The sequence below is a fragment of the Pseudorca crassidens genome, chromosome 1 (genome assembly GCF_039906515.1).
Source record: "Pseudorca crassidens isolate mPseCra1 chromosome 1, mPseCra1.hap1, whole genome shotgun sequence".
Lineage (NCBI taxonomy): Eukaryota > Metazoa > Chordata > Mammalia > Artiodactyla > Delphinidae > Pseudorca > Pseudorca crassidens.
Window position 1 is genome coordinate 107,948,238 of NC_090296.1, and position 22,443 is coordinate 107,970,680.

General features: G+C 45.2%; 1 protein-coding gene across 6 annotated transcripts in view; it reads left to right on the forward strand.

Moving 5' to 3' along the window:
- The window catches only part of FAM81A (family with sequence similarity 81 member A), a 126,354-nt gene that overhangs the window by 43,452 nt on the left and 60,459 nt on the right, over positions 1-22,443 (forward strand). Inside the window, exon 1 of one of the 6 annotated variants that reach the window (XM_067748692.1) lies at positions 1,633-1,731. The exons of 2 other annotated variants lie outside the window; for them this stretch is intronic. The gene's annotated coding sequence lies outside the window, so the exon portion shown is untranslated. Of the gene's footprint in view, positions 1-1,632; positions 1,732-2,490; positions 2,513-22,443 lie in introns of those variants that run through there. 3 more of the 6 variants (XM_067748724.1, XM_067748742.1, XM_067748705.1) reach the window with 3 other exon arrangements.

Genomic DNA, 22,443 nt, shown 5'->3' on the forward strand with positions numbered 1-22,443 from the left:
GCAACCCAATGGGGACAGGCAAGAAGCATTCTGAACCTTTCTTGGGACTCTTGATGGTGGGCTCTGGGTTTGAATGAGTACTTTCCCGTAAGACCTGCACGTCTTTCCAGACATAGCAGAGACTTATGTATGTTTCAAATATATTTTCAGTGGGAGAAAGTCAGTGGGAAACTGAGTGATACTGTTATCAGGATGACGTAGGATTCAATTCCATATACGTTTACTGAGTGCGTACCATGTGCCAGGCAGTGGGAATCAAAGGGAAAAAAGGAAAGAATAATCACTGAGCTAAAGGGATGCTCCTAGGTCAGATTTCCACACCATAGTTCTCCAGGTCATGCACTCTCCTTATCACAATGTCAGTTTCATGCTGTCTGTGGTTATTTGATTGATGTGTTTCCGGCTGTAAGCTCTATGAGAGCAGAGATTCCTGTCTCTTTTTCTTTTTCACCATTGTGTATGCGCAGTTCCTAGAGTTTGACAAGCATCCAATAAGCATTGTTCACTGAATGTTATGGATGCATTAGCCCTTTGTGGGGATAGTATCCCGTTTTATAGGTATGGAAACAGAATATCCAAGACCACATAGAAGTAACTGCTGGAGAGAGGACTCCAGAACAACTCAGCCTGACTCCACAGCCCAGGGTCTTTCTACCAAATTCCCCCTTTCCCTGGGTCGGAGAGGCTGTGGCTGGTGGAGGAGACGGATAGGAACACCCTTCCTGGGTAAATACTAGCGACACGAAAGAGGTATGAATCGGAGGTGGGCGTAGGTGGGGGTCCCCAACTCTGCTTAAATCCCGCCCACAGAGAGGAAGCAAATTTCTGAGTGGATCGGCGTGTGCATCCTGCTCAGAATGCACATTGAGAGGAAGGTGCGAAGAGTTAGGACGCCCTAGGAGGCGGGCGAGGCAGAAGGGAGGAGGAAGAGATGTGAAGAAGAGGGGTGGTAGCACTTCTTTCTTGCGTCGTGCCTGCTGCCATGAGACCGGATCCTTGGTCCCAGTGGCCGGTGTCAAGGGGATTCATTAGATGACACTTGGCCGCCTCGAGGGTTAGTTAGTTCCGCTGCACAGGTGGGGCGTCAACGCGCAAGCTGTTTCCCAGACGGTGGCCTCATAAAATAACTTCTCCTCGATTTGGAAGGGGATAGGGGTAGATAATAACGCTTTCTGTGGGAAAGAGGTTTGGTAAATAACGGATGTTAGGGCTCTGAAGAGAATTACAGGGCAGGCACCATGGCTATTATCTTAATCAGGCACCATTTCAACACCCCTCTCTTCAAGTCAACCAGCCCTACAAGAGGACTTATTTTCCAATAAGCGAAATCCCCGCCCGCCGACTCCGAGCGGCTGGGCTGCGAGCTGGGTGGGAAACAGCAGCGGGAGGAGAGGCTATTTTGGGTGTGGGAAAGCGGAGGGAGGAGGGGCGGCGCCGCGGGGCTGGGCGCGGGCGCGGGGAAAGCCTCCAGCTCGGGCTGCCACGGCAACCGCGTCCAGGCAACGCGCCCGGAAGCCGCTCGGGCGGCGCGCGGCTGCTCGCGCCCCCCGGGAGCCGCGAACCCGGCCGGGCCGCGCGCCGGGCCAGGCGGCAGGCGCGCGCTGATTGGACGGCGCTCCCCGCGGCGCGGGCCCGCAGCCGGGCGCCTAGCACAGCCAGCGCCAGCGGCCGCCGCACCCAGCCGCGCCGGCGAGGACATGGGCAGCCGCGGCGCGCCCGCCCCCCGCGCCGGTGAGTGCCGCGCCCCGGGCCCCCGCCCTGCCGTCTCCCGTCGCCCGAGGCGGGAGCTCCCCGGGCCAGCCGGTGACCTTGGGGCGGCCGCCGGGGGGCCGGGCTCGGGGGAGAGAGAGCTGACGCTCATGTGACCTGCTGCCGGCCGGAGGGTTTAACTGCATGCTGACGCGAAGGGATGAAGTTGGGCACCGAGCGCGACTGGCGTTGCATTTTTGCGGGGGCCGGGGGAGGTTGCATGCTAGCAAGCCAGCAGAAGCCCCGAGGGACTGTTTGGGGGAGCTGGGGTGGAGCACGGATTGCCAGGGGGCAGTGCCAAGTCAGCCGTCCCGTTACTCAGAGCAGAGTGACCTTGGGCGGGTTCACCTCTCTGCCCCCTCCCCACCCCTTTCTCATCTTTAAAAGGAGGGGCTCGGGTTCTTTGAAGTTCCAGGGTGCTGTTGTGCCGTCTTACGGTGAGCTGAGGAGGGGCCCCCAAGTACTGCAGGTACAGGACATACGAGGCTTAGCCTTGTTTCTTCTACCAGGGGTTTCCATTAATTGGCTCTCAAAGTGGTAAGATATGTTACCGTTTTGTGAAAGATTATGGAGAGAAAGCAGTGGCTGATGAGAGAGTGGCTTCTCCTGATGCCCAGGTTAAAGCCTCTTGAGTGCTCTCAAGTCATGCCCAAAATCAGGGTTAAGACTCCTGAGTTCTTCCCTGTAGTTAATCTAATAGGAAACTTTGTATTTGAACAGGTAGAATCCAAACCCAATAGTGGCAGAGGCAGCAGCAAATGAAGTGAGTCATTTCTTCAATATGCACGAGGTTGTGTGTGTGCGCGCGCGTGCGTGTGTGCCTGGCTGCGCTCACGCCCTCATCTTAAAGTCTGTGTATGTCAGTGTTAGAAATTATTTCATCGGAGTAAGCAGATTTGAACCTACAGAAGTGCAGCTCTCTCAGAAGCAGGGGCGAACACTTGCAGCTTGCTCTTTAAATGAGTTGGGTTTGTGAAAGTAAATATGTTCTTTACTGAGAAACATCCCTAGCGTTTACCCATTGGGGGATGTGGGGGGCGGGTGAGGGTAGCAGTGCTCCTGAGACTCAGTCATCTGTGTCACCTCTTCTGTTCTTAACATTGGCTGGGGCCCCTTTCTGTATTCTCAGTTCATAAATTCCCCTCTTCCTGGGAGAGCGAAGGGAGGGAATGTCCTGTCCCTCTCACAGGTTTGGGGTTGCCCCATCTGTCTTTCTGCTCCAAAGCAAACCTTGATATTCCTTCCAGTCTGATTTCATCTGTATAAAAATGTGGGTTGGGAAGACAGATTTTTCAGTGTTAATGAATAAGCTTCTGCAAGCTTGTTTACCCAAAGGTTTAATAATCTGTAATGGTTTACATATTAGAAATCTGATAGCGTTCAGATAGAAAAATCCTTACTGCCCAAGAATCCAGCCACTAAGCCCTACAGACCCTTTAATGAATCACACCTCATTACACTTGGATCCCTTAATAACAAACTGTTCAGCCTCCTGTCCTGCAGGCTGCTAACCTGTGTGTCTCCAACCTGCCTTGCAGTCTCTTGTTTCTTACATCCTGCAGCCACATGCCTTTGTTTTCATTTTGCTGTAGCTGAGTCCATCACCTGTCCGTCCCCTAGCTCCAGAGCCTGAGTGAACAACTTCCCTCAGAACAGCCCTCTCCCATCTCAACCGGTGCAGGGACTGGGCTTCCCCTTGCTTCTCAGTGCTGCCTCCAGACCATTAACCCATCCCTAACAGAGTCTTCGCGCAACATGTCTTGCTGTCTGCTTGTGCCCTATACCCTCCTTATCTTCTGAATCAGCGCTTGCCAAACCTGGTGGCTCCTCAGAATCACCTGGAGCACTTTGAAAAACGCAGCTCTTTAGACTCTCCTAAACATACCACATTAGAATCATCAGGTGGGCAAGACCTAAACATTTTTATTTTAAAAACAAACCCAAAAAGAAGGAAACAGAAGGGGAGGGAAGATGGGGAGGGAAAAGAGAGTTCACCAGGTAATTCTGATGTACGCCCAGGTTTGGGAATCACTTCACTTGATGCTACAAAAAAATTAACAAACAAAGAAACAAACATGAACAACTAACTTGGTTCTGTTCTCTACCTTGTCTCTTGCTGGTGACTTTGGCATCACTGTTGAGGCTCTATTAATTCACTGATCTTGAAGTTCATCAAGGTCCTCAACATCAACTTTTATGGCCTTGGTTTCTACTTTACTTCAGCCACTCACTTCTTGAACTTGTTTAGTCATGGGAAGTTTTTCCACCTTCAAGATCTGGAACTTGGATGTCAGTTTGCTTCGCCGATTCTTTCCACTTAACTGAACCAGACTAACCGTCACTGAAGACTCTGGTCCCGTAATCACTTACTGTTCCAATCCCTTTATGTCTCTGTTAATCTATTTGGAGTGTATACGTTCCAGCCATTTCGGTTTTGTCCAGAATCCGAGAATCCTTTGTCTTAACATGTTGGACTTCTCATATTCCAGTCCTCAATCCAAAATCACCCTCATCATCTGCTTTTCCTTCTCCCAGTCTGCCAAGTTATCGCAAAGACCTTTGCACTGGTTCCACTGTAAACTTATGCTAGCTCTAATTTCACCTAGGTCTTACTTTTCTGTGAAAAAAGAAATCCATCTTTTATGAACTCCCAGCTGCATTCCATTAGAGGTTATGCCAGACTTTTCCATTCCTTCAACTTCTAGTCAGTTTCCTTTCTGGAGACAGCCTTTTTTCATTCACAAGATTAAGGATGTTTATATTGGAGTTTACTGCCTTCTGCTTTAATGTTAGTTCCCACTGTACCCTCCTCACCACCCCAAGCATTCTTTTTTACCCATCTTTGTCCTTCTTTATTTCCTCCCTCTGAGGAAAGAAATGTCTATCAGTCCCTTACCCAAGATTAACTCACATGTGTTGCACACTTTGTCTGGACTTTTCCCCTTCCTCCTTGCCTCTTTTGGGAACTTGCTCCATTTGTTATTCCCTTTCTCTAATTTCTTTGGTCCCTCCTTACTCTGCCCCAGCCCTCACTCCACCCTATATTCAAATCATCTTCTCATAATAAAAGAAATTGTGCTAGAGTCCCAGCTCCATCCAAGAGAACTGTCTGCAGTGATGGAAATGTTTTGTATCTGTGCTGTCCAACGTGGTGGTCACTAGCCGTATTGTCACTAGTAGCCATATAGTCACCAGTAGTCAGATGTGACTGCTGAGCACGTGAAATGTGGCAAGTGTGACCGAGCAACTAAATTTCTGATTTTTGTAAAATTTCAATTAAATTTAGTTGAAATAGTCACCTGGGGCTGATGGCTGCTGGACTGGGCAGCGCAGTGCTGCACCCTGCTCCTCTGTTGAACTGTCCTCAGGTTTCCCCGCCTTGGACTGCCCACTTACTCCTTCTGGCCTCAGCCCCACCTTTCTGTTGAAACTGCTGTTGCGTAGGGCTCCAGCAGAGGTGTCCAGGTTGCAGAGCTGAGGCCTGTACCCTGTCTCCCTGCTCCTTGGTCTCTGCCCCGCATCTGGTGCCAGCGGGTACCCTTTTTCCCAGCCTCTCTCTTTCCGCGTCTCCTTGTCACTGGCTCTTCAGGGGCAACTCAGACCTCCCTTATCTCCTTTCTCTTCCTGACTTCTGAATGGGAGGTTCAGTGGGATCCTGTCCTGGGCCTTTTTCTTACCTGGCCTCCTCCCTTCTCCCAGCATCAACCCCATCTCAGGGCCAACATTAGTCGCTAATGGACAGTTACCTTGTGCCTCACGGGGCACCGTGGTTCTCTTGTTATCATGTCCTTCAATCCTCGCTCCACGTCTGTGAGGCAGATAGCCTTATCGTTGCTGTTATGGAGTGAAGAAATTGAAGCAGAGAGAAATGAGAATAACTTAAGCAATTGTTACTACTGCTGGTTGTTAAGGAGCGAACTGAGAGAGCAGCCCTGGCAATCTGCCTTCGAGCTCTGCTTTTAACCAGGTTTTACTCAGCCCCCCCAGACGCCTTCAAACCTCCATTTCCAGCTTTCTGAATCCCATTCAGAATTTAATACCCAGAAGCCCAGCTCTTTTGTCTCTAAACAGCTCTTCATCCTAGCTTCCTTAATCTTTTTTCCCCTGTTAACTTTTTATTTTGAAATAATTCAGATTTACAGAAAAATTGCAAGAATCATTTAAATAATTTCTATATACTTTTCATCCAAATTCTATAAATAATAACTATTCACCACACTTGCTTTTTCTCTCTCACACATTCGCTGTCTTTTTCTACACACATACACAAGCACGCACACACACATACATGTGTTGTGATTTTTTTTGAACCTTCAGAGTAAGTTATGGACATGATGCCCCTTTACCTCCACCCTCAGATACTTTAGTGTATATTTCCTAAAAAATACAAGGGCATTTTCTTGCATAACGAACATCAAAATCAAAACATTGACATTGATTCTGTACTATTATCCAATCTACAGACCTTATTCAGGTGTCACCAAGAGTCCTAATAATGTTCTTTAGAGCGAAAGAAGGAAAAAAAATCTTAAAAAAAAAGCCTCTTCCCGGTCCAGGATCCAGGTCCAGGGTCTTGTACTCTGCTAGTTGTCTTGCCTCATTAACTTCCTTTATTCTGGGCAGTTCCTCAGTCATTCTTTGTCTTTCATAACCTTGCCACGTTGGCAGGGCGAGGCTGTTTATTTTGTAGAATACCCTTTAACTTGGGTTTGTCTGGAGTTTTCTCGGAGTAGGTCCAGGTTATCCATCATCAGAAAAGCATCCCACGGGGAGAGAGACATCACGTCCCTGTCGGTGCATCTGTCATGATTTTCGTGCTGTCATCATCCTCTCTGTGACCTGCTTTTGCTCTCTTGGGTTATTCTGACTTGTCTCCTCTTCACACTCCTACATCCAGTTGGCTGTTGAGTGTTGCGGCGCTCCCTGCGCAGCCTCCTTCAATTTGTCCCTTCCTTTCCATTCCTTCTGTCTCTCCTGTTGTGGATTCAAGGCCTCCGCGCATGGTCCTGGCAACTGTTGATCATGGCTTACCAGCAGGAATCCGTGTGTGCGGTAATTTTCACTGGTCAGTACTTCCTCTGCTCTGTCCTCCCCTCCACCCTTTCTCGAGCCATCCTGCATTTCCTTGACCCACCCCTTTGAATAGCCCACTCGAATGGCTGCTTCTCAAATGCATTTCCTGCTGGCCCAGTTCAAACTGATCCTGCCCCTGTCTGGAGGCCCTGCGTGGCTTGTGCCACCACTTGGCACCTACCAGCCTCTTCACTCTTGCATGGTGGCTCGTCTGTTCTAGTTCCCTATTGAATCGAAGCTCCTGAGTGCGGGAGCTGTGTCTTATTCAGCACTGCAGAGGCTCAGTGTATATTTGTCGACTGGACAAAATGACTTGATTAGAATCATTAAGCGAACACGCAGGCTGACCTTAGAGTTGTCGGCTAGCGTGCCGTACGTGGTGGTAGGCGTGAGGCCCGTGCTTTACTCTGAGGGTCAGGTAGGTGTTGGTTCACAATAGGGCCTGTTAGCAAAACGATACGTAATTCAGAAAGGTATTTCCATGTTGTAAGTGGAATCAATGATTCCCCCCCCATGACATCTTAACTTTGTGTATATGTGTCAAGACAAAGAAAGGGCAGGTTGGATTTTTTAAAAAAAGAAGAGAGAGAAACCTAACAGCATATTAAAAAGTGGCCCATCTATTTCTTCACACTCCAAGTGAACAGCTGAATGTGTGAGGAGCAGTTTCTCAGGCTCACATCCTCCCTTCGAGCCCTCGAGCCACCTGTTCTCTCCTCTCCATTGTCACCCCGACTCTCTCTCTGCTCCCGTCAGCGCTGCCGCCCTTCCTCCATGCTCCCTTCACTGTTTCTCCTCTTCCTTGTTTCACTCTTTCTGCCTGTTCCTTTCTCTTAATAATTCTTCTATTTTCCTCCTTCTCCCTAGATTGATTCTTTTCTTTCTTGACTTCTTGGATGTGGTTTCATGTCCCACAGGTTTTTAACCTAAAAGCAGGTGAAAAAAGGATAAAACAATGGCTTTGTACTACTCGGTGGGCTTTTTTTGATTCCCCGCCTCTCCCTGCCACCGAGGGTCAGTAGATCTTGGTATTGTAGAAACGTAGTCATCAGTGATAATAAAATGGTTTATGTGATTACCTTTCTGCTACAGCAAGAGAGTTACTGGGAACGTGCTGATAAACATCAAAAGGGCTGAAGTTTTCAGTCTGTTAAGGCAAAATTGGTGCTTGAGGTCAGCAATCCGACCGCAGGGTGGTGAGTTGTTGAGGTTACTGGAACAGGAGTATTCCTCCTTGAGGTGTGCCTGCACTTGCTGGCTACGGTCAGCCTTTTTTCTCTCCTGAGAACGCTTTTCTGCCAATAACATCTCTGGACAAAGTAGCTGCAGAAGTGAAGGCAGGAGATTCTGCTGCTCAGCTGAGTGGGGCTGAAATAACAAGCGTGTTTACGTGGGAGAGAATGAGGGGGGTTGCTTTTGCATTATGGAATTCTTAAAATTGTTTAACCGGGAAGATGTTATTCAGAAACCCCTGGTGCCTTCAGCTTGTTTTTTGTTTGTTTCAGATTTCTTCCCCCCCCCCCCCCCCCCCCGTTTTTAATTATCTCTAGAAGAGCTCAGGAGGCCTCCCCTGCCCTCTCTAAAATAGTTATAATATTAATGTGCTGAACTCAAGTCGTTACTCCAGATAAAAGAGTCTCTCACAGACTCCTGTGTTCGATGGGGAAGTCCAGGCCCCTCCCGCCATGTATGAGGAAAAGGGCAGAGACAGGAGGCTGGATCTTTCTTTCCAGCCCAAATGCTTAGCTTTTCAGCCAAAGACTGGTGTCGGGTATGAACCCAAAAGTCACGACTAGCATTGTGTCCGCGTGAGTATACAGAGTCATGCCTTCCCCTCCTCTGTACTATCCTGGATGCATCGGGGGTGTAGGTAGTTTGGGAGGGAGAGAGTTTACGCAGGCTTTTCATAATACTTTTTCTGTTCTAGCTGGTGCATTCGGCAGATTCCTTTTTTAACATGTGGTAATGTGTCTTCTCTAATGCTAGAAAGAAAAGTTGCCAAATATAGCTGTGGATCATAATAAAACACCCTAAAGGTAATACGAACACACTTCTGGTGTGGGTGCGGGCATGGGTGAGCGCCCGTGCTCACTGCAGGGCAGCCTGGAGCAGAGCTCACGGCTGGAAGGCACCTTGAGTCAGCAATTGATATGTCATTTGGGCAGAGCCAGTCAGTAATTAAAATGATGGGCCTTACCAAAGTAGAACAAGCAAATGAACCAATGTTTACGAGCATCTGTGAAGGGGCACTGCACCCGTCTCAGGGGGGTTCCAGATCCACGTGGTGTGTAGTCCCTGCTGCCCGACCGCAGCTCAGCTGGGGAGACAGAACCCACGAAAAGTTCAAATTAACAATAGAAGATTTAAATAGCATTTCAAAATAGCTGTTATTAATAGATGGGAACAGAAACCAATCTGTTTTTGCAGGGATTCTCCTAAAAATGTTAGCATCGTTCCAAGCTGTGCAGAGTGGATTAGAGCAACATCGGTGGCCACTCCTTGAGTTCCAGGGGTCCCGATGATTTCAGTCCACTCGTGACTCCATCTGGACCTGTCGGAGGCCACGTGTATGTTGCAGATTTACAGGATCCCATCAGTGATGCAGCAGTCCCTGCCCTGACTGCAAGGCCACCGTAAATGATTTGAACATTTTGAAGTTCGTTTTCGTATGGGTCAGAAATACAGCCACCCTTCCCCTTTCTACCATCGACAGAGTTCCCCTGGTGAATGCACTCATGCGGAGCGGAAAGGACACAGGTCTTGCAAGGTGGATTGAAGGCCATTTCCACAAAAATGATTGGAAATAACTGCCTTGGGACCCTGTTGGTGGCGGGGTGGGGGAAGGACTCACTCTCCCTGGAGCCGAAGCTGTTTGGAATGCTGTGCTGGTGGTTCCCACTGATGGCAGCCCCGAGCCTGATAGAAGGGCAATCCAGGGCTCCACGGGGGCTTTCACGCGGGTCCTGGGCTCAAGCCTCCTTATGTACCCACAGGGAATGGGTACAAATTAGCAAACTGGGAGTTGTTCAGTCGATACAGAGTTTCAGTTTTGGAAGGTGAAAAAGTTCTGGAGATCTGTTGTACCACAGTGTGCATGTAGTTAATACTATACTCTAAACTTAAAAATGTTTAAGGTGGTCCATTTTATGTTATATGTTTTTAACCACGGTAAAACAAAACTTAACAGCAAACTTACTTTAACTGAGCCCTTGACTCTTTTACACCCAGAATCAGTCGTGTCTCTTTGGTTTTGAGAGCTAGAAATGGGCAATTTCTGCATTTTCTGTTTGTTAGTGTGTCTTTTCTCATTGGTTCATTCTTTTATGCAAGAAGTTTTCACTTAAATTTTTGTCTTGAAAATAGCATACTCATTGAAGTATTTTGAAAAGAAGGAAAAGTAGAATAGAAATGTACCCAGGGCCATTGTTTTATTTCTTTGCACTGTTTAAAAAAATATTATTATAATAGTACTTCTAGCACAGGAACCCCTGCCACACTGTCTCCAGGATGGCTGAGGGATTTCTGGGTTGCTGGGGTAATGTGCTATTGAAAAAATATATATATCAGACTGTGTCAGGTAAGCTTCATTTGCCGTTGACCTAATGCGTCCAGAGAGGGACGTTTTGTTGTGAAGATGCCCAACGTCGTAGAGGCCGTATAAGGCCTTACAACATTCCTTCCTTTGGAGACTTACCCAAGATTTCCCTCAGATCCACCTCATAACCATAATGCCATCTACATCCCAAAGTATGCTAGCCCAATATATTTCTAGTAAGTGATCTCGAAGGGACAGCAGTGAGCGGTCCTGAGGAGAGATCTTAGTTCCCTGCCCAGCAATTGAACCTGGGTAGCCTGGATGAAAACCAGGAATCCTAGGTGCGAGTCCACCAGGGGCTAGAGGCTAGAAGCAAATTGGCCCTAGCTCTTTACCCCGTTTGAAAGCAAGAATGTTTCAAGGAGGCAAAAACTGTAAAAACAGGGTTTCCCTGGTGGCGCAGTGGTTGGGGGTTCGCCTGCCGATGCAGGGGACACGGGTTTGTGCCCCGGTCCGGGAGGATCCCACATGCCGCGGAGCGGCTGGGCCGGTGAGCCACGGCCGCTGAGCCTGCGCGTCCGGAGCCTGTGCTCCGCAGCGGGAGAGACCACAACAGTGAGAGGCCCGCGTACCGCAAAAAAAAAAAAACCAAAAAAACTAAAAACAGGTACAAAGTGTATTATTAAAGACACAGTACAACGTATGGGAGAGCACACAGAGAAGCAGTTTGTTTATTTAAGACAGAAGCAAGGCAGAAATACACACCTGGAGGGGAGTGTGGGAGTCCCGGATGAGGAGTGCAGTGAAGAGGGGATTTAAATCACTTACAGGGGACAGCCCTTCCGGTCTTTGTTTACATTTGGCCAATTATCTCGTTTCTTTTTTCACACCTGACTGGGCCTAGGACCCCCCCCCCCAAGATATGTGCGCAACTTTTTGCTAAGATGGATCCCTCCGCAGACGCCTGTGGGTGCATTCCACACTTACGTTGGAGTGACACCCCCTCACTTTTTGACCCCCAAGGCGCCTTCCTGCGCATGTGCAGACAGGGAAGTTTTCCTTGACCTCAGGAGTGGGCACCTTATCTCTTTACTTTAGCAGAACTCAGCTTCTGGCACAAGCTTTGTCCTTGGAGTGTCTGGGTGAGAACAAAGCTTCAGTTTTACTCCACTTGACAGACACCAGCTGTCTGGCCCAGGGGCCCATCTATCTCCTGCCTCCTAAAGATGGCTCATCCCTTCTCCAAAATTCCGGCCAGATATAGGGAGAGGTGAACTGCCTCTTAAGAAGGAGACAGGGTGTGCTTATTTATGCTGTTTCATTTTCTTTGTACATAGTTAGGAGGCACTCCCCCAGTCTGAGCCCCGTTATTAATTTATGGAAAGTTCCTGCTATTACCAGTGGTCCTTCTTTGACCTTCTTATCAGTGCTTTGGCTTTTGAATTCGTCATCCCTGGCCTCAGTTGCACAGCCCTCTGCCTCCTCTTAGTACTGAAAACACATCATTTACGCAGATACCGGCTCTTCACACTATAAAACAATCTTAGCGATTTGACGCAAGGGTGGGGTAGGGAAGTAGCATAGAAGGTAGCCACAAGTCAAGGGAGCATGCGTTCCTGCAGAGAGGGGCCCCTGGTGGTCAGATGGGAGAAGGGTGAAGGCAGGTGAGGGTGGCCTATGCGCACAGAGGGGCTTGTCCTTGATAACTCATCCATCTCTGCTGGCCCAGGGTCGGGCAAGCTCCCCACCTTGGAGAGGAAGATGGCAGGGGTAGAACTTAAAAATTTGAAGGGTCCTCTAAGCTCATAAAATGTTTGCACCACCTAAATTGTGCCCCAGGGCAAAGCTCTGTTCCCAGGCCCTGGTTATGGTTCTATATAGTACGGAAAATCCAGTTTCAAATCTTGTTCTTAAAAAAAAAAAAAAGATAACATTATAGCTAGTAAATATTTTCTATGTTACTTCATACTCTTTGTAACCATTATTTTAAAGAGCTATTGGTATCCTTTTGAGTGGATGTTCCATGTTTTAACTACTCTTTTGTTGTTGGACATTTAACCAATAACCATTTATAGAAAATGTTGACATCTAGATAAGGTCACATATTCAGTATGGAAAAAGGCGTGAAGGGTAGAGATTTGATGGACATTAGTTACTGTTGCCCTGTAATTCTAATTTGGTGGTCCTCAGAATGTACAGGGCAAGATTGAGTTCTGTGCATGTCCTGAGGGACTAACAGTTGGACTCCCATCAAGCTCATGGTCTTTGCAGATTTGGGTTTTTTTTTTTTTTTGCGGTACGCGGGCCTCTCACTGCTGTGGCCTCTCCCATTGCGGAGCACAGGCTCCGGACGCGCAGGCTCAGGGGCCATGGCTCACGGGCCCAGCCGCTCCGCGGCATGTGGGATCTTCCCGGACCGGGGCACGAAACCGTGTCCCCTGCATCGGCAGGCGGACTCTCAACCACTGCGCCACCAGGAAAGGCCAGATTTGGGTTTTTTTAAGTGAGGGCAGGAAGAAGTAATTTTCTTTCTTTTTTGATGATATAATGAAAAATAAATGGAAGAAGTTAAACAGTATGCATTTAGTTGAAGCCCCCTGTAGTCCTCTGTCTCCCACCCAGAGATGAATATGACGTTGATTTGGTGTTTGTCATTTCTACATTCGTCTTTAGATGTTATAGATTTGGCATATTATTTGGCATATTTTAAACTTTTATGAAAATGTCATCATAGTGTCCATACCCTTCTTCAGCTTGCTTTTTTACTTAATGTATTTGTGAGAGTGGTTCGTGTTGGGACTTGTCATTCTAATCCAGTTATTTCCACAACTGTTTGTTCTTTCACTGCATGAATATATCACAGTTTATCCATCCATTTGCCTAATGATGGGTGTTCAGTACCCCCTCTCTGCCCACTTTTTTGCTCTTAGAAAACAGTGCTGCCTTAAGTACTCTTCTAAAGGTCTGCTGTGGACATGTGTGAGAAGCTTTCTGGGTATTTCTTAGCAGTGGAATTATTGGGTCATGAGGTTTGTTCATCTTCAGCTTTACTAGATATTGAGGATTACTTTCCAAAGTGGTGGTACTTCCCATTCCCACCTGGTGTTCCCATTGTCCCACATGTGCTCCCGTCTATACTCAGTCTGCCAATCTGATGGGATAAATTGGTATCTCTTGTGTTTTTATCTCTTGCAGCAAGTTAGATTTATTTTATAATTTTCTTCCACGGGCCAGAACAGAGCCAGTGTTAGGAAAGAAACTGTTAAAGTTCTTATTCTTTCTATAATATCCTTTTTTAAAAATTTTTTATTTTTAAATTTTATTTTTGGCTGCGTTGGGTCTTTGTTGCTGCGTGCGGGCTTTCTCTAGTTGCAGTGAGCAGGGGTTACTCTTCATTGCATTGTGCGGGCTTCTCATTGTGGTGGCTTCTCTTGTTGTGGAGCACGGGCTCTAGGCGTGCGGGCTTCAGTAATTGTCGCATGCAGGCTCAGTAGTTGTGGCTTGCGGGCTGTAGAGAGCAGGCTCAGTAGTTGTGGTGCACAGGCTTCGTTCCTCTGCGGCATGTGGGATCTTCCCGGACCAGGGCTCCAACCTGTGTCCCCTGCATTAGCAGGCAGATTCTTAACCCCTGTGCCACCAGGGAAGTCCTTCTACAATATCCTTTTGAGATTTTTCTAACACAACCATTTAGATATCTATTAAATGACTTAAAAGTTAGATTATGAAATAAATATTCTCTTCCCAGTAATCAGAAGTATACCCTATATAATTTGGTGTCAGAGTCCCAGCTGACTGCACCTACCGACGGGGTCCAGGTGACTGCCCCTTGGCTGGTCTCTGCTGTATTCTGTCGGTTAGGAGCAAGTCCCAGGTCCCACCACACTCAGGGGAGGGGTTTACCCAGGTATGAATTCCCGGAGGTTAGGAGCATGGGGGCCACCTCTGCAGGAATCTGGCCTTCACAATAGGTCCCATGTTTCAGTGTCATGGTTTAAATACTCAGCACTGTTAGGACAGTCAGAGACGTTCAGATTTCAGAAGACTGACTTACCCAAGTGCAGTTCTCATCAGAGGTGTCACGTCAGAGTACTAATTCATGATGAGAAGGGAAGCTGGCAGGTAGCCTGGGGCTCGAGTTTGCTGATTCCTGTGTTTTCTCCTTTTGTGCACATCCACATGGGAAGCTAAATGATGTGCTTGGTGAGTGCGGGCTCAGGCAAGAGGAGTGACAGGATCATCTGAGTGGCCAGTGTCATTGAGCCCTGACAGCTTCATGCATCCCTGTCCATAATAGGGTTCTTCCTGCTACCCCAGTTTCTTAGGTTCTTGGAAACACTGATCAACTTTGCCTCTCCATACTCTGCTTTTACTAGACATGCTGTGTGTCCCATCTCCCTTTCTGGTTGCCCATTAAGTCTCTAGTTGGAATATAATTCAGTTGATTAAATTCAGCATTTTGAAATGACTTCATTGTAGTCATCTCTCCTTGAGATTCATTCATCCAGCAAACACTTATTGATCAGCTATGTGCCAGGTGCTTGCGACTGTGCTGTGGACAGTACAACTCCTCATGGAGCTCACAGTATAGAGCCGAAGACTGACAGTGAGCCAGTGAGCACAGGCGTGATGACTGCCTTGTTTCTGCTGGGAGTATTGGCGGTATCTTGGGTTGTTCTTACAGATCTGCTGATTTCATCCCTCCTTGATTCTTTAGGTTTCATTGTCAGTGTCTCACCTTAACTTCAGTTTTGAAAGTAGCTTGCAATCTGCCCCACTGACTTTTTATACCACCTGTGTCATTTTGTAGAACAAAGGAAAGAAAAGGAAAAGGAGACCAAAAAGTTGAACTAAACCTGGACTATAAATAGTATTTCAGTGTAGATATCCATCAGTCAGGGGCTGCCTAACGAGTATGATAGGTCCATTTAATGGAATATTATGCAGGCATTAAAAATTGTGATATGTATCTTTACATATTGACAGAAAGATGTTCAGGATATAGTGTTATTTAGGAAATGCAGGGTACACATAGTGTAGAGTAGGATTTCATTTTTTTTCATAAAGGAAAATTGTATGTATCCTGAAGAGAGATCTTAAAACAAGGTAAATTGATGTACATATCAACACTCTCTGAGTGGTGATTTTCAATTTATTCTTCATACCTTTATGTAGAGCCTAAATTTTTAAATTATATTACTTTATTAATCACAAAAAGCATTTTTCAGTTTAAGGAAAGGTGTTTTTTAAAATGTTCCAGATTTCTTCATACAAAGTATGTGTGTTGCAATGTGTGTGTGTGTGTGTGTGTGTGTGTGTGTGTGGCTTGTGCTGCGAGGCTTGTGAGGTCTTAGTTCCATGACCAGGGATCAAACTCGGGCCCTCGGCAGTGAGAGTGCAGAGTCCTAACCAGTGGACCGCCAGGGTATTCCTACAAATTGTTTTTTTCATGTATGGGCTCTGGTTTCAAAAACACAAGTTACAGTAACATGGCTTCAGTCCAGCTGTAACCTCAGCACACATCGGTGCCGGAGGGACAGCTTTGGCCAAATGAAAAGGTAATAGCAAGTACCTAATGATTTCCCCACTAACCCACCACAGTAAACAATATAATAGGGCTTTAAACAAATGAATACTATATTTGCTGAACCTTTTACATAAAGTTTTACTTTAGAAAACAGATCTATTTTCTGTCAGATGTGATGAAAGGACATTAAGCAGGGAAGAGAAAGGAACAGCCCTTTTTGGAAGCATATCCAGCGCCCCGAGGCCAGACTCTGTTCTGGACACCCCACCACCTCTCTGTGGGTGATGCCTGCTGATGAAAAGGCCGGGGCCCTAGGCTCAGATCCCTGATCTCTTCCTTCCTGTGACATCGGGCCAGTTGCTGAACATTTCTAGGTCTCTGTTTCCTCTGGTTAAATGGAGGTGATAAGATCAGACCCTTCACGAATGATCGTGAGGATGAATTCCGTTAATGCCCACAACCATGCTGCATGAATGGGGTCATGGGGTCAGCACTCCAAACAGGGAGCGGCTGTTAGTTCTGTGGTCCCCAACCCGACAAGCCCACTAGGATCTTAGTTATTGGGGAAGCCGGGCTTCAAATAAGGACCTTCCTGACCCCACCACCCATGTCTCCCACGATGGAAAAGTATGTTGGACTGTAGCTGTGGGAAGGGAGAGCGCAAAGGAGGGAAAGGAGAGATGGTAGGGGGAAGGAAAATGGACTGTGGAAAGAGAAAGTTAAGAAGAGGGAAAGAGCAAAAGAAGATGAATGGAGAGGGGTGAGTGGGAGGAAAAGAGAAAATCAAGTGAGAGGAGGCAGTGAGAGGGGAGGGAGAAGAGCTGAATAGCAATGGAGAGAAAGGAGTAAAGAGGCTCTGAGGGAACCCTCAGCCCCTCTTCCCTCCTGGGCCCCATCCTGTCCCTCCCAGGAGGGATTCCTGGTCCAGCATCTGCCACTGCAACCTCTCCCCTATTCTGACATGCTCTCGCCGCTGGCTGTTCACTGCCCTTGAGTTTCCCAACCCTGATCAGTCCTTGCTGCCCCAGGACAGAGTCCAAGCGTGAGCCTGGCCTCAGAGATCAGTTAAGGAACACTCCCACCTGTCTTCCTAGACACGCCTTCCACTGTTCTCCGCCCTCTCTCCTTTCACTCTATTTTTAACTATAAGGAAATCAGCTTTTTTTTTCCCCACCACCACATTACAACGACTTAATTCATAAATGCTTTGCCTATTTTTTAAATTCTGACACTCAGCAGAACACATCAGTGCTGTATTGTAATAGTAAACTGAAAAACTAAATTTTAATGTTTCCGTAAAAATTGTCATTTTAATTTGTTAAGTTCATGTATCATTTTACATTAAAATGATATACAGGTATTTCTATCCAGTGTCATCTTACTTACAAAAATAGAACAATTTATTGGGATTAATGTTTCCTTTTGTCATTAAATACTATATATGTATCTGAGAATATCTCAGAATCCTTATAATCAGAAATAAATGTTTTGGTTTAGATAATAGCATTTCCCTTTACTCTTCTTTTAACCTCCAAATTCTGTTGATGTATTGCATATTTTGGGCATTGTAATTTTACTTTCTCTTATTTCTTTCAATTCTTCTGTCTTTGCTCTGCCTACCTGTCCCTTCCCCTGATTTCCCCAAGTTTTTAAACTCAAACTGGAGATTGATATTATAACAGCAAAATATGGCACGATCAAAACAGTGTACGACCCAGACCTGCCTGATAGTGTTGCAGACCCACTTGTGGTGCTAGAGATGAGATTTATAAACATGCAAGAGCTGATGCCCTCAGGCAAGGGAGCCAGAATTAATAGGAAGATCTGGAAACAATTTTTGATAAGTCACTTAATCCAGTGACATTTATTTTTCATCCTTATTCATTAGGAATATAGATCCCTTTGTTCTGGCAAAGAATCATGATACTAACCGACCAAGAGACCTAACAGATAAACACTTGCCCACCCACCACACTCATGAAAAGGGCACCAATTCTGGACAGACGTCAGTGTGTGTTGTGGACTCATGCCATGTGACATTTTCTCTCGCAGAGTGGATAGTGCTTGGTTTGTTACAGGGAGGTGTGTTATTGAAAAGCAATCTCAGACAATGAGTGGTGGGTAGACTCCTTTTTCAGAAAGGGGATGTAGCTGGGCTTCTGTAGCTCAGGCAGGATAATTCCAGGTGGATGAAATGACTTTCAGAAGAAGGCATTGCAAAGGTCTCCATTCATTCCCAGGTATTATATTGAGGGACTAATGTTTGGGATTCGGTCTCCGTAGAGAACTATACTTTTAACTAAACCGTATTCTCTGATGCCTTTATTGCTGCAATTTCTGATACTGGAACGCTAATCATGCTCTCATTGTGTGGATTCTTTTTCTAAAAAAAATATTTATTTATTTATTTTTGGCTGTGTTGGGTCTTCGTTTCTGTGTGAGGGCTTTCTCTAGTTGCAGTGAGCGGGGACCACTCTTCATCGCGGTGCGCGGGCCTTTCACTGTCGCGGCCTCTCTTGTTGCGGAGCACAGGCTCCAGACGCGGAGGCTCAGTAGTTGTGGCTCACGGGCCCAGTTGCTCCGCGGCATGTGGGATCTTCCCAGACCAGGACTCAAACCCGTGTCCCCTGCATTAGCAGGCAGATTCTCAACCACTGCGCCACCAGGGAAGTCCATTGTGTGGATTCGCGTAGGTCAGCTCTGTGTCCGTTAAGATTTGAAACGTGCCCTGAAGGAGCATATAAGTTAGTAGGGGAGACAGACTATTAAACACCTAAGAATAATAGGACATAGTAAGTAGTATAAAACACACAGAATAAAGAGCTAAAGGATACACACGAGGGAGCCATTTTATTGAATTGAAGGGCTGGTGGGGCCTTACAGGATTAGTACGAGTTTTCTCGGCAGGCAGAGGTGGGAAGAGCATTTCTGATAGAGCACACAGGCAAAGGTATGATGGCAGCAACGTGCTGCAGGACGGTGGTAGGTGGGGCGGCTTTGGGGAAGGTTAGAGTTAACTGGGCTCTGGTATGGAGTGGCCAGGGATGAGGCTGAAGAAGGGGTTAGGCTGGGGTGTGTTGAGAGTAAAGGAAGTAGAGGGAATCCCGGAGTGTGGCACAGAGAAAGTATGGCACAACCTCTCTGTTCTCTACTTTGGGAACTCCTACTCATTCTCATCAGTCCTTCCCTGAGCTAGTTGCTACCCAGGAAAAAAACAAAGCCCTCTCCCTTTTTCCTCCCCATTTTTTTTTTTTAATGTTAAAATTTTTTTTTCTACATTGAGGTATAATTGACATATAGCATTATATTAGTCTCAGGTATACAACATAACGACTCTGTATTTGTATATATTACAAAATGATCACCACCATAAGTCTGGTTGACGTCGGTCAGCACAATGGTTACAAAATTTTTTGTGTGTATGATGAGAACTTTTAATATTTACTTTCTTAGGATCTTTCAAATATGCAATACAGTATTATTAACTATAGACATCATGCTGACATTATATTCCTATGGCTTATTTATTTTATAGCTGCAAGTCTGTTCCTTTGACCCCCTTCACCTATTTTGCCTACTTCCCAGTGCCTGGCTCTGGCAACGATCATTCCATTTTCTGTATCTATAAGTTTGGTGGGGTTTTTGTGTGTTTGTTTTGTTTTTTAAGATTTAAAGTAAGATCATACAGTTGCAAATGACAAGATTTTATTCTTTTTTCTGGCTGAATAGTATTCCACTGTGCATGTGTGTATGTATTTGCGTGTGCGTGGGTGTGTATCTGTGTGTACATCTCACATTATCTATTCATCACACTTAGGTAGTGTCCATATCTTGGCTATTTTAAATAATGCTGCAGTGGACATAAGGGTGAATACAACTTTTTGAGTTAGTGTTTTCTCCCCATGCGTTTCTGTTCATATGATTAGTTAGCCAGTTATCCCAGTGTTTCCTGGTTGGTGGGGATGTCTACCTTTCTCTGTAGGCTGTGAAGCCCTTGAGGGAGGGGGTTTTTATCTTACCTGTTTAGGTTGTCTACATAATAGATGCAAAATGTCTCTTAGGTTGGGTTATTCTATAGATTAACACTCCAGCTAAGTTATTTTACAACTTCAGAATTGTAAAGATTCTGTGATTCTAAATATTAACATCTTTCACACTGGCTTAATTTTTGTAGTCTAAATGGCAAAAATTATTATCTTTAATACTGAAGAACTCCTTTGGCATTGTAGATTGTTTGGCCTGAATCACTTTTTTTCTTAAATGCATTTTGTTTAAATTCAAACTTCTTTGTCTAGAAAAGTAAATGTTCACATTTTGAAACTCTAAAAATAACATACTGGATAGATGATGCCAAAACAATGGTTTCAATCAGAAATGCTTTTTGAATCCAACATCTAAATGAGAACTAATTACTGAATGAGATCACAGTTACTAGGCATTGTTTTAAGGCAATTAACAACAGTATTGAGAAACCTAAGTAATGAAATTTTTTTGAATTTTATTTTATTTATTTTTATACAGCAGGTTCTTATTAGTTATCCATTTTATACACATCAGTGTATACATGTCAATCTGAATCTCCCAGTTCATCCTACCCCCCCATCGCCCCCGCTTTCCCCCCTTGGTGTCCATACATTTGTTCTCTACATCTGTGTCTCTATTTCTGCCTTACAAACTGGTTCATCTGTACCATTTTTCTAGATTCCACATAGATGTGTTAAATATACGGTATTTGTTTTTCTCTTTCTGACTTACTTCACTCTGTGTGACAGTCTCTGGGTCCATCCACGTCTCTACAAATGACCCAATTTCATTCCTTTTTATGGCTGAATAATATTTCATTGTATATATGTACCATATCTTCTTTATCCATTCGTCTGTTGATGGGCATTTAGGTTGCTTCCATGACCTGGCTATTGTAAACAGTGCTGCAGTGAACATTGGGGTGCATGTGTCTTTTTGAATTATGGTTTTTTCTGGGTATATGCCCAGGAGTGGGATTGCTGGGTCATATGGTAATTCTATTTTTAGTTTTTTAAGGAACCTCCATACTGCTCTCCATAATGGCTGTATCAATTTACATTCCCACCAACAGTGCAAGAGGGTTCCCTTTTCTCCACACCCTCTCCAGCATTTGTTTGTTGTCTGTAAATTTTCTGATGATGCCCATTCTAACCGGTGTGAGGTGATACCTCATTGTAGTTTTGATTTGCATTTCTCTAATAATTAGTGATGTTCAGCATCTTTTCATGTACCTCTTGGCCATCTGTATGTCTTCTTTGGAGAATTGTCTACTTAGGTCTTCTGCCCATTTTTGGATTGGGTTGTTTGTTTTTTTAATATTGAGCTGCATGAGTTATTTATATATTTTGGAGATTAATCCTTTGTCCGTTGATTTGTTTGCAAATATTTTCTCCCATTTTGAGGGTTGTCTTTTCGTTTTGTTTATGGTTTCCATTGCTGTGCAAAAGCTTTTAAGTTTCATTAGGTCCCATTTGTTTATTTTTGTTTTTATTTCCATTACTCTAGCAGGTATGTCAAAAAAGATCTTGCTGTGATTTATGTCAAAGATTGTCCTTCCTATGTTTTCCTCTGAGAGTTTTATAGTGTCCCATCTTACATTTAGATTTCTAACCCATTTTGAGTTTATTTTTGTATATGGTGTTAGGGAGTGTTCTAATTTCATTCTTTTACATGTAGCTGTCCAGTTTTCCCAGCACCACTTATTGAAGAGACTGTCTTTTCTCTATTGTATATCCTTGCCTTCTCTGTCATAGATTAGTTCACCATAGGTGCGTGGGTTTGTCTCTGGGCTTTCTATACTGTTCCATTGATCTGTATTTCTGTTTTTGTGCCAGTACCATATTGTCTTGATTACTGTAGCTTTGTAGTATAGTCTGAAGTCGGGGAGTCTGGTTCCTCCAGCTCTGTTGTTTTCTCTCAAGATTGCTTTGGCTATTTGGGGTCTTTTGTGTCTCCATACAAATTTTATGATTTTTTGTTCTAGTTCTGTAAAATATGCCATTGGTAATTTGATAGGGATTGCATTGAATCTGTAGATTGCTTTGGGTAGTATAGTCATTTTCACAATATTGATTCTTGCAATCCAAGAACATGGTATTTCTCTCCATCTGTTTTGTGTCATCTTTGATTTCTTTCATCAGTGTCTTATGGTTTTCTGAGTACAGCTCTTTTACCTCCTTAATTATGTTTATTCCTAGGTATTTTATTCTTTTTGTTGCAGTGGTGAATGGGATTGTTTCCTTAATTTCTCTTTCTGATCTTTCATCGTTAGTGTATAGGGATGCAAGAGATTTCTGTGCATTAATTTTGTGTCCCACAACTTTACCAAATTCATTGATTAACTCTAGCAGTTTTCTGGTGGCATCTTTAGGATTCTCTATGTATAGTATCATGTCGTCTGCAAACAGTGACAGTTTTACTTCTTCTTTTCCAATTTGTATTCTTTTTATTTCTTTTTCTTCTCTGATTGCTGTGGCTAGGACTTCCAAAACTATGTTGAGTAAGAGTGGTGAGAGTGGACATCCTTGTCTTGTTCCTG